Source organism: Lissotriton vulgaris, chromosome 7 (genome assembly GCF_964263255.1).
Source record: "Lissotriton vulgaris chromosome 7, aLisVul1.2, whole genome shotgun sequence".
In the NCBI taxonomy this organism is placed as follows: Eukaryota; Metazoa; Chordata; class Amphibia; order Caudata; family Salamandridae; genus Lissotriton; species Lissotriton vulgaris.
Window position 1 is genome coordinate 1,525,113,692 of NC_141695.1, and position 12,162 is coordinate 1,525,125,853.

Genomic DNA, 12,162 nt, shown 5'->3' on the forward strand with positions numbered 1-12,162 from the left:
CCCAAGAGAGAGCGGCACCCCTGGCGATATTTGCTCGGAGGCGAGGGGTAGACAGGGTCGCGCTGTCCCCCTCATTGACTGGTAGAGCCCTACTGGCGGGATGGATGAGACATACTGTGTGCCCTGGTCTCAGCAAGAAGCCTGATACAGAGGAGAGCACCCCTTCAGGGTGTAGTACTAGCCACCCGGGGCTGCATTGGAAAGCAGATAGGGGCGACCTGCTGGACATTATAAGGAGATCCCGTGGGGGCGACGCGGTGGAGGGACGAAGAGGTGACAGGACCGCCGAAAGGAATACAGGCCCTGCAGTCTCTCCTCCCCGGCTGCGGGACCGTACAGGAATGGGGAAGAAAGACACAGCCGCTAAGGCCCCGAAGCACGGCCCCATTGATAAATTCGCGACTGCGCCTCCATCCAACGCTATAGAGGGCTCTGGGGCGAGCTCAGACACGGCCCAACTGATGGGAGCGATCCAGGCGTCCAGGGAAGACATTCAGGCCTCTTGGGCTGCCCTGGAGGTGAAAATTGGTGAGGTGGGAGTGGAGGTCAACCTACTGCGACAGGACTTCCGAAACCTCACAGAGTTACCACGACCGAAACAAGGCTCGGTGAAGCGGAAGACGTTATCCATGCACTGCAGAAGGATGTCAAAGACCCGATGGCCTCTCATAAGCAACTCCAATAGAAAGTCGATGATGCGGAAAACAGGGCGAGACGCAACAACCTCAGTTTTGTGGGATTTAGGGAAGGAATCGAAGGGTCCAACGTGGCGGAGTTTCTGCGCTCCTGGTTGATCCTAATCCTGCCCAAGAGTCATTTTCCAACTGCTTTATCATTGAAAGAGCGCACAGAGCACTCATGGCCAAACCACAGGCTGGAGGTAGGCCTCGGCCGATAATAGCGAGGTTCCTCAATTTCGCCGATAGAGATACGATACTGCGAGAAGCCAGGAAGCAGGGCGAGATACGAGTCGAGAACTCTCAGATAATGATCTTTCTGGACTACAGGCAGGAGGTGCAGAAGATGAGGCGATCCTTTGATACGGTGAAATCCAAACTTAGAGAATTGAAGATACAGTATATGCTCCTCTTCCCGGCCAAGTTTAAAGTAATATACAAGGACAAGACGCACTTCTTCACTCACCCGGATGACGTTTGGCAGTGGCTGGAGGAACGTCCACCTACGCGGAGGTGAGAAGAAGACGGGCGGAACAGGGAGACGGAAGGCCCCTCCAATGGCAACCTCTGGGAGATGGTGAAACCGCAACGCAGACGCAGAATGCAGGGTCGAGGACGACGCAAACGACACCTTACCCATCGCAGCATAGGACCCCCAGGAGGATCCAGGACTCTGCAACTCTACGCCAGGACACCCAGGCTGGCTCCAGATTTCGGGTCCTGGCTGCCAAGGAGCGCTCTGAGGGAGAGGACGACGCGGGAGGGGCTACGTCAGGGAGCGATGAGGATGAAGATCATTCACTTCATTCGTTGGTGGCTGCTATTAATGACCTGGAAAAGGACCCTCATACGGACAGCCCCCCTGTGCAGGGCAAAGGCAAAGACCTTAACACCTGAGCGAGAAGGCAACTGGGTGGACGAGATATCGGTTGGACTGATCGGAGACACGCAAGTGGCTTACACGCCTCCTAAATGTTATTTTTCTATTTAGAATTTGGTTATTTTAGAACCTAATCGCTTTTGATATTGAACTGTCACATAGAACTGTGGGTACAGTGGGATACTATCCTTACTGACTGCGTTTTGTTCGTTAAGTTGGGGTAGGTCAGGAGAAGGGAGGGAGACTAGGGGAAGGCGACAGACCTTTTCCTGCCGATAAGTCCTGCCGTAGAAGGGGGTAGATGGTGGGACCGAAGGGGGAGGAAGGTAGGGAGGGAGGAGCGGGGGAAAGTTGGGGATGTTCACAATGTTTTATTGGAGGGATAGCAATGTTTTTTTACCATGTCAGATCAAGCACACACACGCGCAACACAGCAAATCCCACCCCGGGCCGCAAGATCCCAGCAGTTACCATTCCAAGACTACGCCTATGTGTAGCCCAGAACGAGAACCCGTACACAGAGGGCGTTTTAAGGTCCTGACCTGGAACGTCAACGGTCTAGGCTGTAAGATAAAGCGAGGCCTGGTCAACAACTATGTGAAGAGGTCAGGGGCCGATGTGGTGCTCCTCCAGGAGACACACTTGCAGGGCACGAAATGTGCATTCCTGGCGAGGGGACAATATAGAGCCCTAGCACACGCAGGGTTTACTACGGCCTACGCCCCACCCAAATTGCAGGCAGGCACACTGAAGGGAGTATCAGACATCATCCTTAATACATCTGACACAATCCAAATACTTGGGGGCGACTTTAACGACGTAATGAACCTCGGGATAGACGGGACAGGCGATCGTGACAGATCACAGACTGTGACACAATTGGCCAAAACCATAACTGCGCTTGGTCTTCTTGATGTCTGGCGATGGCTTCATCCGGAAGCCAAGGCCTTTTACTTCTTTTCTGGAGCACACAAAGTGTACTCCCGTCTGGACTATATCTTTATGGCACGGCAGGCATTACAGGTAACGGATTCAGCGGAGTACTGTGCCCGGGGGTTGTCAGACCACTCGCCATTGCTTCTGACGGTGGGTAGGAGATCGAGGGAAGGGCCCAAAATACTTCGACTGTCGGCCTGGGACCTACAAAACCAGGAAATCCTGAAGGGATTACGTGCAGACGTGAAAGTGTATTTGGCGGAAAACGTGGACTCGGTGGACTCCCGGTTAGTCCTTTGGGAGGCATTTAAAGTGGTACTAAGGGATAGGGCACAGTGTAGACTGGCGGAAGATAGGAAAAAAGTCCAGACTGAGACACAGGGACTGGAAGCGCACATACTGAAGATGGAAAGCAAACACATGCTTACGAGGGATCCAGGGAACCTTAGACGCCTTGCAGTCCTACAAACTCAATATAGACACTTAGTGACAGGGGAGGCAAAGTCGCAGGCACTGGCAACCCTACACCGTGTGTACGATGTAGGAGATAAATCTGGCAGGTTGTTGGTGTGGCTAAGCAGGAGAGAGAGACGATATATGGGTGGAAAAGGTGCGAGATGGTCAAGGTGAATGGGCCTACACGGACATCAAGATAGCGAATGCATTTGTCGAGAGCTATAGCACCTTCTATCAAGCATGTGACTTGGGGTCAAAAGAGGAGGCACTGCAATATATGGCGCTTATTGATATCCCGACTCCAGAAGAGGCGGATCGATTAGACCTAGAGGGAGACATAACCGAAGAGGAAGTTAGAGTCGCATTGACCAAGCTTCGTACAGGGAAGGCCCCTGGCCCGAACGGGTTCCCTGCGGAGTTCTTCAAGGAAATGGCGGACCTCCTGTAGCGCCACCTGCCTGGCCTCTTTCGGGGCGCCGAAGAGGAGGGTCAATTCCCACTAGACCTCAGTCAGGCCACTATTGTCCCAATCCACAAACCCGGGAAGCCAGCAGAGGACTCTCGTCCTACCGCCCTATTTCCCTCCTGAATGTGGAGTTGAAGCTGCATGCAACAATTCTGGCTCTCCGCCTCCGACGGGTCATACCGGGACTGGTCCATCTTGACCAAAGGGCAACTAGATATAATTAGCGGAGGACCCACAACTGGCTTCGAGAGGTGGGGAGCAGGGAGGAACCTCACTGGTTCCTGTCTCTCGATGCCAAAAAGGCATTTGTTGTGGTCCACTGGCCTTTTCTGGAGGGAGTAATGGGATTTGGCCCTAAATACAGATGCAAAACCAATCTACTATACACGCACCCAAGTGCTAGAGTTAGGATCAACGGGACAATGTCGAAGGCCTTCCCTATACAACGGGGAACAAGACAGGGATGCCCCCTCTCCCCCCTGTTGTTCGCCCTCTCTATTGAAGTGATGGCTTGCACGGTCAGGCAGAGCGTGGGAATTACGAGATTTCGGATAGGGGCCGCGGTGGCACAGGAGGAAAAACTGTCCCTATACGCGGACGATGTCCTAATGTATATCACGCGACCGGAGACCACGATCCCGGCACTGTTCACGGAATTGGATCGATATGGTGCTAAGTCTGGATACCAGATCAACTGGCATAAATCGACTCTTTATGACCCTCGGGGTAGAGACAGCTGGCCCGCCCTGCCTGAGAGACTGCAGACAACTGGAGAGGGATTCATGTACTTAGGGATATTTATTACAACGAACGGAGACCTTTCTTACGACCGTAACATTGCTCGGGTCCAACGTAACTTCAAAACAGATGCTAGCAGGTGGCAGACGCTCCCCTTGATGATTCTTGGATGGGCAGCCATGTTTAAAATGATTTTATTGCCGAGATTTCTGTATGCCTTCCAGAACGAATATTTCCCCATGAAGAATACAGTCTTTCGAGACATACACGCGGATCTGCGGTAATACCTCTGGCTGGGTAAGCACCCTAGGGTTGCACTGGCAACCCTACAGAGACACCAATACGATGGGGGTATTTCACTGCCAGATCTAGAAGCCTACTATTGGGCGGAACACCTGGCCCCCATAAATGAATGGATACACACACCTGCCACACACCCCACTTACACGCTGGAAAGGCACACCATGGGCACCCACACGTGTCTCCACTACATTTACGGAGGAAAAGGACAGGCTAGGCTACTACCGGCTACTAAAATCACACTTGGGGCGTGGAAAAGGGCAACGAAAACCATTAAGTGGGACCATAAACCAACAAAACAGACACCTCTATGGAACTGCACATGGCTGAAGGAAATCAGCAAGTTAAAAGGGTTTCAGGGTTGGGACGCCATAGGCATCTCTACTTTAGGAGACGTAGTCAAAAAGGGGGCACTGCAATCATTCCCGTCGCTACAAGCGGACTTTGGGCTCCACCGGTCCCAGTTTTTTAAGTACATGCAACTAAGACATGCGTGGAGAGCAGAGGGAGCATTGTTAGAAGCACTCCCTGAATACGTGCATTTGGAGGGCCGCCTGTTACAGGACAGGATCCCTGAAAAGGCAGTATCCCTCACGTATAAGACCATTATGAGCAATAGACCTAACAGGCTGGAGGGGCTCTGAACCACATGAGAACAGGAGGTGGGAGACATGGACGACGTAGACTGGGGTGTGGTGCTGATGCACCCCAGGGAGGTGGCAATTAAGTTGCGTCTCCGTTTGATCCAGTTCAAGATCTTGCACAGGGTCAACTTTGATAGAGTACGACTATATAAAATGGGGAGAATACCTGACCCCTGCTGCCTGCGATGTGGTCATGAAAGAGGAGATTTCCTACACACTGTCTGGTCTTGCCCAATCATTCAAATATACTGGGGGGAGGTTCTTGCTGAACTGGGAGAGGTGCTAGGGGCGCACATACCGCCAGACCCAAGGCTTCTACTCCTGGGAATGACTAACGATGTAGATGTACCCAGGCCACAGCTGATCTTCCTAGTGCTAGCCCTGGTGGTGGCCAAGAGAGACATAGCCAGTAAATGGGGGGCACCAGACATACCACAACTGGAGGAATGGAGGAGGGGAATGGACCTTTACATGGCGGCCGAAAGGGTAACATACAAAGCACGAGGGTGCCCGAAGAAATACCAAAGAGTATGGGGTAAATGGCTACTCTATCATGGGCTGGATGGAGGACTCTAAAGGGGCACGAACACTTTGCTTCATGGTTGGCATAGAAGGGGTGAATGTCGAGGGTCACATGCTCCTGCAGCTAGCGACTTTGGGAACTATATGGACTGAACATTTGATGGGTGACAATGAGGTCTTAGACCAAGGGGGAGGTGGGTGGGATAAGGGGTGGGGAAGTGGGGATGTTGCTTGATGCTGACATGTTTGTTGTCAATGGCGTTTCTTTGCTGCAAAGCAATAAAAAAAAAATTTTTTATTCTATTCTATGAATGACTCTGCCAGTGCTGCACTTCTAAAGGCAAAATTATTGGAGTTTGCTGAGGAATCGCAGCGAGAGGTCAAATGTTTGGACAAATATGCAGAGGCAAGAAGATATGGCGAAGGCGACTGCCGGGCCGCACGCTGGCGGGTATGATTCCTCCTTCCAGGTCCACTGCCTTCGTACATGAGATAAAGACTGCTAGTGGAGACACTATTAGGGGCCAATCGGATGTACGTCAGTACAACGCGATCATTTTGATCGAAGTACTTTACAACGCGGTTTTCAAAATGCAAGTCGTTACAATGACCTGCATTGGAGGGTGCTGGATTGAGGATTAATTTAATTTTCTATTCCAACTCCAGCCCACGTAACAGTAGGGAAGGTGTTGGAATAGAAAATCAAACTATTCCTTAACCAAGAGCGCCATCCAGCGCAAGTCGTAGTAATGACTTTTGTTGTAATGGCTGAGTGGTAAAGGTTGTGCGGTGTAAACACCGCGTTGTAAACAATGTTTCCCGAGCCAATCAGAGATTCTCAACGAGTTCTCCAACTTTTACTCTTCCATGTATACTGCCACCCAGGTATCCAGCCCAGAAGACCTGCAGGTTTTTTTTAGACTATATGGCCCTGGTATGGTTTAACAATACACACAGAGTTTATATGGACCTCCCCATTACGGTGGAGGATGTAGCACAGGTCATAAAAAGTTTGCCGCTTAATAAAGCCCCCGGGCCGGATGGCCTGACTACTGCCTTCTACAAAACATATGCAGAGGAACAGGCCCCTAGATTGCTCGCAGTGTATGAGGAGGCATTGGAGGCAGGCGCTCTTCCACCGTCCATGAGGGAAGCAATAATCATAACGCTGTTGAAGCCTGAGAAGGCAGAAACAGAGGTTGACTCCTACAGGCCACTATCCTTGATTAATGTTGATGTAAAGATCTATGTTAAACTGCTGGCAAATACATTGCAACCTCTCCTTCCGATGATTGCACTCCCGTATCAATCTGGGTTTATCCCTGGACGGTCGACGTCACACAATTTGCGTACATTATTTTTGGTGTCGCATTATCTTCACCCGAGTGTCCACGCCGCTGCCATTTTTTTACACGCAACAAAAGCGTTTGACAAGCTTGAGTGGCCATATTTGTTTACACTATTAACATGCATGGGATTGAGCCCTCAGTTTATAAATCGTATCAGGTTGTTATATACAAAGCCGCTTGCCCGGATCAGGGTCAATGGTTTAATATCTGACCCATTCATATATTGCAGGGCATGAGACAGGGTTGCCCCCTTTTGCCCCTACTATTTGCCATTGCCATGGAGCCCCTGGCTGCCAGAATCCGGCAACATCATACCACACGGGCAATCGGTTTCAGTACACGTAGCCTCTGGATTTCGCTGTATGCGGATGATGTGACCATGTACATTCTCAACCCCGAAGAAAATCTAGATCTGGTCCTTAGGGAATTCATCAGATTTGGGGGGCTAGCAGGTGTCTCTAATAACTGGGCAAAATCAGTAATTTTCCCACTGACAGATGGTACTCCAATGGTGACATCAGAATTCCCACTGAGATGGGAGGCTGAGGCAGTCAAATGTTTGGGGGTATGGCTGAGCCGTAACCTACAGGAGATCTGGAACTTGAACTTCGGCAGGGCATACACGTGGTTGGAGGGTAAAGTTGCGCTTTGGTCTAAATTGCCCTTATCCATTGCCGAGAAGGTAGCATTGACAAAAATTATTATTTTGCCGAAGTTTCTATACTTGTCTGTCAACGTGCCGATCCCCCTCACGCAACACTTTTTCTCACGTTTAAGATCGCAGTTGCTATCCCTGGTTTGGGCGGGAGGGCAGGCCAGGGTCTCATGGGACCTATTGACGCTTCCATTGAGACATGGCGGCTTGGACGCCCCTGACATGCAGCTCTATGATCTATTCGCCCAGGCTCAATTCCTCCATTTTTGGGTGCACCAGACGCCATATCAGCCTCATGTAGCGATGGAAGTTGACGTGGTGACCCCAGTGCCACTTGGGATGGTGCTGTACCAGAAGTCACAGCGTCCTAGGGGAGATGTCGACACAGCGGGTACCCTGCGCTGGGCGTGGCGTGCGCTCCAGAAGAGAGCTAACATCCCTGTTCTGTATGCGCCATCTTTACCACTAGCGCGAAACCCCAATGTTACCCTACATTGAAGTTGGGGTGAGTAAGTGGTTAAAGACATGCCCCTGTACACTTTTGCTTAGCTGTATCCGAATGGTGAGTTTAGCCCCCCCTGCCAGGACTGAAGATTGTGCTGTGTCATTTGCAGAGCTGTTTTTATATCACAAATTGAAAACTTCATGCCGTGCACTTTGGGCAGGTTTTCCCGAAGCTCCCCCAATACTGCCAGCTTTGGAGCTTATCCTGAAATTACCTTCCTCACGCAAACTAGTCACACGCTTGTATACCAGCATGCAAAATACTGCTCCGGTAGTCCGGCCAAAGTCCCTACATCAGTGGAACAGTGAACTTGACTCTCAATTGACAAAAGAACAGTGGGAATTCTGCTGCATGTAGCTGACTGAGCTTTCCACAAATTATAGACTTCGCCTAATACATTTTAAATTTTTGCATAGATATTACAGGACACCAATAAGCCTATATCGCATAAAGCTCAGGGAGGATGACCGATGTTGGCACTGTGGGTATGCCTCTGCATCCTTTTTGCATATTGCCTGGGACTGCCCGCAAATCAATGAGTTTTGGCAGGAGGTCTTTACTGTGGTAAACCATATTGTTGAGAGAGCGGATGCCCCCTCCCCAATGTTGGGCCTCCTGGGTTATGTGAAAGACACGCCATCAAAACAGCGCAAATTACTTGCACTTCTTTTATTATTTATTATGGGCTGCCAGCATCAGGAGTCGAGAGAATCGAGCGGAGCGGAGCAGAGTGAATGAGAGAGCGGCCTCCCACCTTCGGCTACTTTCCGACCGCAACCACAACCGCCAAGCGGGCGAGGGAGAAGGCTTGTGTGGCAGTAAAGCGAAAAAGTGAAAGTAAAGCGCGGCGGATTTCACCGGGCGGATTTCTCTGAGGAGCCCCTGAGAAAGGAGAGAGAACGCCGGTTGCGTCGCCAACACCAACTGCACACCAGCGGTTACACTCCTCGTCGAGATAGTACACGGCGCAGACTGGGTGGAGGAGAGTGGTTGGAGTGTGGCTTCGGAGCTAAGCGGAAGTGGCGGGGGAGCCGCAGGAGTGCTGGTGCTGGTCTGCCGGCGTTGATTCGGTGGCGGTGTTGTTCCGATCGGCATTCACCGGCAGGCAGGCAATTTCGAAGCACACCCATCCCCGGACTCGGGACTCGGACCCGGAGCTGAGGGTGAGAACTGTGGAGAGCTGAGGGTGAGAACTGTGGAGACTGCGAGGTTGTGAGAGGCCGCGGCGTTGGGACCGAGCTGCGGGGGGCGTTCTCCTCAGCAGTAGGACGCCGGCGGGCGCATCGCCCAGTTTTGGGCACAGCGGCTAGCGCAGAGCAGAAGTGGGAGCAGGGGAGGAGGAGTGAAGCATGCGAAGAATCGCTGACGGCTATCGTGCACCGGCAGGCTGGCAGGCTGGTAGGTGATTGTTAGCTATCCCGCATATCCTCACTTCTGCATCCCCCCCCTGTAACTGAGAAAAATGCAAAAAAACAATAAGCAGATAGGCAGCAGACTATTCAGCGGCAGCTGCGGATATTGCTACGCCAGGAAGTTTTTTGCTGATTCTCAGATACTTTCTGTTGCCTACTTTTCGTTATTGTGGGCATGTGCCTCGACGTGAAACATCAGTAGAACTGAATTGAGCTGGGTTGTGTCCCAATATAGCATCTGGCAATCACTCGGCAGAACTTTGTAGAATTTGGTGAAACTTCTATATTTTAAGCTACTAAATCTATATAGCTCTGAAGAAGTAGGTTAAAGCTGAGCCATCTGTGTTTTTAAAGGGGAGTCGTGTCTCCCAAAATCCGGAAACATTCCTACAGTATAAAGTGTTCACCGAGCAGCTTTGCAGTAGGGCAGCGGTAAGGTGACCAGAAGAAGAGCCAGAAACCAGCTAAAGGCGATAGATTGCTAGACTGTCGGTAGGCGGCTAGGAAGACTTGAAGGTCTAAAAACAGGAGAAAGCTGTTGGAGGTTGGGTGCTCTAGTACTTGGAAGGCAGATAGGGGAAAACATCTCAGCTGATTCATTTCACAGTTATCCCCCCTCCCCCCTCAACGGCAAGGAGGCATGGTCTACAAAAGGAAACAGTCCCACACTATACATATGAAAAAAGTGGGAACAGCGCGATCCTCAGTCAACTACAAGAGCTCGTGTACAATGATTCAAGCTGTAACGAATTTCTTCTTACCTACAGCAATATCGTCTACAGAGGATCAGACAAAGCACTCTGCAATTATTATTGTAAAAGGAAAGCTGACGCTTCAAGAGAAGACCAAGCCCTCAAAGTCCTCCCATCTAAGGATGAACTTCATAAAAATGCTCAATCACTAGATCCTTTGGAAATATATGATCCTACAACATTCCAAGAGCAAAAAGAGCTTGAGAATCTCTCGCTCATGACAGACCCTCCAAGAATATCCTCTAAAATGAAAATAAAGGAGAACTTAAGACAAGTCGCACCAACTGATTTTACTCTACCAGATCTTAACCTCATCTCACCTGTTCATCTTGACTCTAATAATGCTCAAAGGCAATCCATCCGTATATTATCTAGTACACCGAGTAATTTGTTAGAATTAGATCAAAATCTCTCTCAATCTACTGAGTTTCCGCCGTTTATTATGCCTCAATCTGTACCCAGACAAGATCCTGTTTCTAATACTATTCTGTCACTACAGAGAATTATGGACTCGATATTAATACTTCTGGAAAAGAATTTGGAAAATTCAGATCAGATCTTAGAAACTCAAACCGGAATCCTTCAATATCTTGTAGGAAAAAAAAGGAAAAAGCAAATGGCTCAGTCAAATTTACCAGTTAAAACAACACATATGCTAAGTTTTAGCCCACAGCATGACGTGGGCAGAAAAAGTAAGTGTCATGTAACTGCCTCGGTCCCCTGTATCTCGCCTATGCAAGATAAGGGGGGAAAACAGAAGGGAAGCCAAATAGGAAAGTATCAAATACCAAAAAATCAAAAAATAAATTCCCCAAATGGCGATGAAATTTATTCTCTTCGAAAACTATTTAAAGAACCAGGGCCAGGAAGAGATACAGAGAGTGTCACCAAAAAAACAAATTCTCTCTTTCCGATCTTTATAGCAAGAAAATAAAAAACAGGTCTCTCCCCTTCTCGAATATCTGAGAGGAAAGGGGATGTGTCTCCTGAGATCAAATTAATTCCTCTGGAACCAATAAGATCGACCCAAAAAAAGGAGAAACATAAGGCCGGGAAAAAGAATTTACTAAAACTGTCGAAGAAAGAAGTTATACGAAGAATATCAAAAAGAGCATCGCGGAAAATAAAATTTCTTCGAGTAAGTCAAGCTGAACACGATAAGGAAAAACAAACTTCCCCAACAGCAATGGATCATATAGTAATACTTGTCAGAAGTCCTCTCCAAAAATCACTCAAATGGAAACAAAAGGCAGTAAAACATTTAATCCACTAGCTCTGAGTTACCCCTCGAATTGCATACAACCAAAAGAATATAAGAAAGAATATAAAACAGAGGGTAATGGTGACATATTAGAAGCTAAAGACGACCTCAAGGTCTCACTTCAAAACGTACTAGATTTTGCAGACATATTCTCTAGCCGCAAATTCCCATTAAATCGAGGAAGAATATTTGAATTGCTATATAAGATTAGTCTGCTTCATTCGTTAACCTCCGGTGAAATAAAATTAGTCTCTTTTCCAGACAAAACAAACTGCTCGGTGGCCCGAGTTGAGTTTTGGTCTAACGTCGTCCCAGCTATCATAATTAAAGAACAAAGCACTCTTCATAAAAATGGTTATGATATTGTTATGGTTAAGAAGGCAAGCTCGATATGTAAAGGAATAAGGGAAGTTGAAGGAATAAAAGGCATTTCTATTAATAACTTTAAACAACTGAGAACGGAAGGAATAGAAAGGAAATATGTGCAAGATACTCCCCTGCAGATCTCTATAAAAGTTGGCGTACGGCAAATTTCGGAAGGACCGGACTTACGGCAAAAACCGTATCTGGATGAAAATTCCTGGACTTGGATTGCAGGTTCTTTAAACA